Source organism: Bubalus kerabau, chromosome X (genome assembly GCF_029407905.1).
Source record: "Bubalus kerabau isolate K-KA32 ecotype Philippines breed swamp buffalo chromosome X, PCC_UOA_SB_1v2, whole genome shotgun sequence".
Taxonomy (NCBI): Eukaryota; Metazoa; Chordata; class Mammalia; order Artiodactyla; family Bovidae; genus Bubalus; species Bubalus kerabau.
In genome coordinates, this window is record NC_073647.1 from 46,555,971 (window position 1) to 46,562,827 (window position 6,857).

The following is a 6,857-nucleotide window of genomic DNA, read 5'->3' on the forward strand; positions in this document are numbered from 1 at the left end:
GAATGTATTTCTGGTAGATGGGGCAAGTTGAGTTTCCCTACTCAATATGAGAATTGAAGTGTCCCCAACAATATTAGTGGAGGAGACATTTATGACTTTCTACGCTCTGATGTGTAATTTTATGGAGGCAGTCTATAGACCTTAGTGCAACAGACCGAGGATTCACCAAGTCTTGGGGTCTCTAAAGCTCAGTGGAGTAGCGAAAACATCCAACCTGTTATTATTTACCTTTTTCCATGTTAAGTGCTTATTCTTAAGTTCCTTAATCCCCTAAGAACCCCCACTGGGAAGAGGGTGGTCGAAAGATGAAATGACTAGATGACTCTGTGGAACAGATTTGGAGTGAAAAGTGTTTGGTAGAAGTTCATACAGGGATGGAGGAGGCAGGAGTGTTGAAGAGGGACATATAAGTCAAAGAATACAGGGCACTGAAGGAAAGTCTGAGGGTCATGAGAAGAAACATCATGCCCCTGAATCACCACATCCCAGAATCAGACACACAGAGGTGTCAGGGGTGAGAAGGTTGTATCATGGCCTCCCTCAACACCCACTAACCCATGTTGATGGGCACAGTGGTACATTGTGATGTCTAAGAGCCCAGAGGCACCATTGGCTGGGGGAGTGCCTAGCTGACCAATCAGATTGAAGGGTGTGGCTCCTCATTGTCCTGAGAAGGTATATATAGGGAGGTCAGAGGCAGAGATTCTGGGTTAGGCCATGTCCTGCTCTCATCATAAGGTAACCAGGAAGCCACAACAGACAAGAAGAGTTCCAATGCGGTGTGCTTCAAGGGTGATAGGATGAAAGAAGACCCTTTGTCCACAGAGATACAGAGACAGTGTCAAGGTAAGATGATTCCATCTATGATCCCCACGTGCTCCATTGACTTGGCTGCCCAAGACCTCTACACTGCCCTTGCCTGCCACAAAAACCCTCATCAGCCCACATCCCTTTTCATGAAATCTCCCTTCCAACTCAGATGTTATACCGTTTCCTCAATTCTAATACCCTTCTCTTGTCTTTAAAGTCACGGAATATGACCATGAGGGTCAGAAGACCTCTAAACGGAACCTTGAGACAGAAAATCCGATCATATGACACTCAGTCGAAGAATGTGAAGAAAACAAGAAAACCAAACTGTTTTTTCTGTTCCTGTGCAAGTAACAAACTAAATCAAAGCCGAAAAGCGACCAAAATATGAGGCAGAGTCAAAGAAGGAGGCAGAATTAAAAGAGAAGGTAAACTTAGCCAACCCAGAATGAGAGACCCTGGAGAAGTAAAAGATGGGCAGACAGTAACTGAATAGAAAAGGTCAGACACTTTAAAATTGTGTCTCCAGAGGTCTGCTTTATTAGAAATGGCCAACCAGGAAAAGACTGACTCTCAGACTAACATAGTAAATAGATAGCTGAGATTAAAATACACATCAAATAGTGAAAATATGATATTTGTGTGTGTGTGAATTTCTGATGGGAAGGGAGGGAAGGAATCAAAGATGTGGGCACCTGAGTGAAGAGGGATGTGAGGTCCCAAGAGCTGAGGGAACAGACCCTCAGGTCCCCAGTTAGCCAAAGTGTAGAGGTGTCGACTGGGTCAGGAGTCTGCATTAAAGGTGAATAACCCTGCTTAACAATTGATCTCAGTGGCAAGGAGTAATGGTGCCGTGTTACTGCCATTGATTGGGGTGTGGAGTGACATTAGGGTCTAGATTGCCAGAACCCAGATGGGAAGACGACTTCACCTGGGGATGGTGAATGTCATACTTCTCCTGAGTGGGGCAGGCAGAAATCACTTCCTGGCGTCTTACGACATTAAAGGGCTTTGTTGCATCACTCACCTATGCTGCCAGCTAAAGGTGCTCTGGAGGCACAAAATGCTGATACAACTAAAACCCACAATGAGCACTCCCAAAGATTAACATAATGTTTGGATAAATCAGACCAAATATCAATTAGGCCACTCTTATCCTAAGAAATTTGTGGGAGCTGTGTGTTCCCAGGGGCAGGGCAGTGGAGGTGGCCCAATCCTGGTGCAGATGACTAACAGGATCACGACACATAGATAATGTTTTTGGGTGGGGGGCACCATGCAGTTTGTGGGATCTTAGTTCCCTGGCCAGGGATTGAACTGGTTCCCCTTCTAGTGAAAGCATGGAGTCCTATCCCCTGGAAAGCCATAGAAGTCAGGACAGAGACTTTTGAAAAAAAGTATTAATATAAGACAGTGTAAAAGCTTGTCTTATATTTATCACCATCCCCAAGTATTTCTAAATAACTATAGTCGTAAAACTTTCTTCCCCAATAAACTCGTTTGTTAGTCCAAGTTCTAAAAGTTTTCGTGCTTTAAAAAGAAGAGTATCGAATATTTAGTTTGGTGTTAACTTTAGTTTTGAAGAGTTTGAATAGTTTTAAGGAGTAGTCAATCAAATATGGAGATATATATGGCAGAGTTTTTACCAGAGGAATCCCGTGTGTTTTCAAAAAGCATTTTAAAAACAATTAAAACAGAGTTTCACCATCAGCATCAAAATAGTTGAATTCAGATTTTAAGTCAATGCTAGGGTACCTTTTATCTGGACTGCAGCTCCCTAGTTAAATCTCTCTCTTTTTTTTTTTTTTAATTTTATTTTATTTTTAAACTTTACAATATTGTATTAGTTTTGCCAAATATCGAAATGAATCGGCCACAGGTATACCTGTGTTCCCCATCCTCAACCTCCTCCCTCCTCCCTCCCCATACCCTCCCTCTGGGTTGTCCCAGTGCACCAGCCCCAAGCATCCAGTTTCGTGCATCGAACCTGGACTGGCGACTCGTTTCATACATGATATTATACATGTTTCAATGCCATTCTCCCAAATCTCCCCACCCTCTCCCTCTCCCACAGAGTCCATAAGACTGATCTATACATCAGAGTCTCTTTTACTGTCTTGTACACAGGGTTATTGTTATCATCTTTCTAAATTCCATATATATGCGTTAGTATACTGTATTGGTGTTTTTCTTTCTGGCTTACTTCACTCTGTATAACAGGCTCCAGTTTCATCCACCTCATTAGAACTGATTCAAATGTATTCTTTTTAATGGCTGAGTAATTCTCCATTGTGTTTTTGTACCACAGCTTTCTTATCCATTCATCTGCTGATGGGCATCTAGGTTGATTCCATGTTCTGGATATTATAAACAGTGCTGCGATGAACATTGGGGTACACGTGTCTATTTCCCTTCTGCTTTCCGCAGTGTGTATGCCCAGCAGTGGGATTGCTGGACCATAAGGGAGTTCTATTTCCAGTTTTTTAAGGAATCTCCACACTTTTCTCCATAGTGGCTGTACTAGTCTGCATTCCCAACAACAGTGTAAGAGGGTTCCCTTTTCTCCACACACTCCACACACCAGCATTTATGGCTTGTAGACTTTTGGATCGCAGCCATTCTGACTGGCGTGAAATGCTACCTCATAGTGGTTTTGATTTGCATTTGTCTGATAATGAGTGTTGTTGAGCATCTTTTCATGTGTTTGTTAGCCATCTGTATGTCTTCTTTGGAGAAATGTGTATTTAGTTCTTTGGTCCAGTTTTTCATTGGGTCCTGTATTTTTCTGGAATTGAGCTGTATGAGTTGCTTGTATATTTTAGAGATTAGTTGTCTGTCAGTTGCTTCATTTGCTATTATTTTCTCCCATTCTGAAGGCTGCCTCTTCACCTTGCTAATAGTTTCCTTTGTTGTGCAGAAGCTTTTAAGTTTAATTAGGTCCCATTTGCTTATTTTTGCTTTTATTTTCAATTTTCTGGGAGGTGGGTCATAGAGGATCCTGCTCTGATGTATGTCAGAGAGTGTTTTGCCTATGTTCTCCTCTAGGAGTTTTATAGTTTCTGGTCTTACATTAAGATCTTTAATCCATTTTGAGTTTATTTTTGTGTATGGTGTTAGAAAGTGTTCTAGTTTCATTCTTTTACAAGTGGCTGACCAGTATTCCCAGCACCACTTGTTAAAGAGATTGTCTTTAATCCATTGTATATTCTTACCTCCTTTGTCAAAGATAAGGTGTCCACATGTGCATGGATTTATCTCTGGGCTTTCTATTTTGTTCCATTGATCAGTATTTCTGTCTTTGTGCCAGTACCATATTGTCTTGATAACTGTGGCTTTGTAATAGAGCCTGAAGTCAGGTAGGTTGATACCTCCAGTTCCATTCTTCTTTCTCAAGATAGCTTTGGCTATTCAAGGTTTTTTGTAATTCCATACAAATTGTGAAATTATTTGTTCTAGCTCTGTGAAGAATATTGTTGGTAGCTTGATAGGGATTGCATTGAATCTATAAATTGCTTTGGGTAGTATATTCATTTTCACTATATTGATTCTTCCAATCCATGAACATGGTATATTTCTCCATCTATTAGTGTCCTCTTTGATTTCTTTCACCAGTATTTTATAGTTTTCTATATATAGGTCTTTAGTTTCTTTAGGTAGTTATATTCCTAAGTATTTTATCCTTTCCGTTGCAATGGTGAATGGAATTGTTTCCTTAATTTCTCTTTCTGTTTTCTCATTATTAGTGTGTAGGAATGCAAGGGATTTCTGTGTGTTGATATTATATCCTGCAACTTTACTATAGTCATTGATTAGTTCTAGTAATTTCCTGGTGGAGTCTTTAGGGTTTTCTATGTAGAGGATCATGTCATCTGCAAATAGAGTTTTAATTCTTCTTTTCCAATTTGGATTCCTTTTATTTCTTCTTCTGCTCTCATTGCTGTGGCCAAAACTTCCAAATCTATGTTCAATAGTAATGGTGAAAGTGGGCACCCTTGTCTTGTTCCTGACTTTAGGGAAAATGCTTTCAATTTTTCACCATTGAGGATAATGTTTGCTGTCGGTTTGTCATATATAGCTTTTATTATGTTGAGGTATGTTCCTTCTATTCTTGCTTTCTGGAGAGTTTTTATCATAATTGGATGTTGAATTTTGTCAAAGGCTTTCTATGCATCTATTGAGATAATCTTATGGTTTTTAATTTCAGTTTGTTAATGTGGTGTATTACATTGATTGATTTGCGGATATTGAAGAATACTTGCATCCCTGGGATAAAGCCCACTTAGTCTTGCTGTATGATCTTTTTAATGTGTTGTTGGATTCTGATTGCTAGAATTTTGTTAAGGATTTTTGCATCTATGTTCATCAGTGATATTGGCTTGTAGTTTTCTTCTTTTGTGGGATCTTTGTCAGGTTTTGGTATTAGGGTGATGGTGGCCTCATAGAATGAGTTTGGAAGTTTACCTTCCTCTGCAATTTTCGGGAAGACTTTGAGCAGGATAGGTGTTAGCTCTTCTCTAAATTTTTGGTAGAATTCAGCTGTGAAGCCGTCTGGACCTGGGCTTTTGTTTGCTGGAAGATTGTTGAATACAGTTTCAATTTGCGTGCTTGTTATGGGTCTGTTAAGATTTTGTATTTCTTCCTGGTCGAGTTTTGGAAAGTTGTACTTTTCTAAGTATTTGTCCATTTCTTCCACGTTGTCCATTTTATTGGCATATAATTTTTGATAGAAGTCTCTTATGATCCTTTGTATTTCTGTGTTGTCTGTTGTGATCTCTCCATTTTCATTTCTAATTTTATTGATTTGATTTTTCTCCCTTTGTTTCTTGATGACCATTGTTTGTCAATTTTATTTATCCTTTCAAAGAACCAGCTTTTGACTTTGTTGATTTTTGCTATGGTCTGTTTTGTTTCTTTTGCATTTATTTCTGCCCTAATTTTTAAGATTTCTTTCCTTCTACTAACCCTGGGGTTCTGCATTTCTTCCTTTTCTAGTTGCTTTAGGTGTAGGGTTAGGTTATGTATTTGACCTTTTTCTTGTTTCTTGAGGTATGCCTGTATTGCTATGAACTTTCCCCTTAGGACTGCTTTTAAAGTGTCCCATAGGTTTTGGGTTGTTTTGTTTTCATTTTCACTAGTTTCTATGCAAATTTTCATTTCTTTTTTGATTTCTTCTGTGATGTGCTGGTTATTCAGCAGCGTGTTGTTCAGCCTCCATATGTTGGAATTTTTAGTAGTTTTTCTCCTGTAATTGAGATCTCATCTTCCTGTATTGTGGTCAGAAAAGATGCTTGGAATGATTTCTATTTTTTTCAATTTACCAAGGCTAGATTTGTGGCCCAGGATGTGATCAATCCTGGAGAAGGTTCCATGTGTGCTTGAGAAAATGGTGAAATTCATTGTTTTGGGATGAAATGTCCTATAGATATCAATTAGGTCTAAGTGGTCTATTGTATCATTTATAGTTTGTGTTTCCTTGTTAATCTTCTGTTTAGTTGATCTATCAATAGGTGTGAGTGGGGTATTAAAGTCTACCACTATTATTGTGTTATTGTTAATTTCTCCTTTCTTACTTGTTAGCATTTGTCTTACATATTGCGGCACTCCCGTTTTCAGTGCATATATATTTATAATTGTTATACCTTCTTCTTGGATTAATCCTTTGATCATTATGTAGTGACCATCTTTGTCTCTTTTCACAGCCTTGTTTTAAAGTCCATTTTATCTGATATAGTATTGCTACTCCTGCTTTCTTTTGGTCCCTATTTGCATGGAAAATCTTTTTCCAGCCCTTCACTTTCAGTCTGTATGTGTCCCCTGTTTTATTGTGGGTCTCTTGTAGACAACATATGTAGGGGTCTTGTTTTTGTATCCATTCAGCCAGTCTTTGTCTTTTGGTTGGGGCATTCAACCCATTTACGTTTAAGGTAATTACTGATAAGCATGATCCCGTTGCCATTTACTTTATTGTTTTGGGTTCGATTTTATACACCATTTTTGTGTTTCCTGTCTTGAGAATATCCTTTAGTATTTGTTGGAGAGCTGGTTTG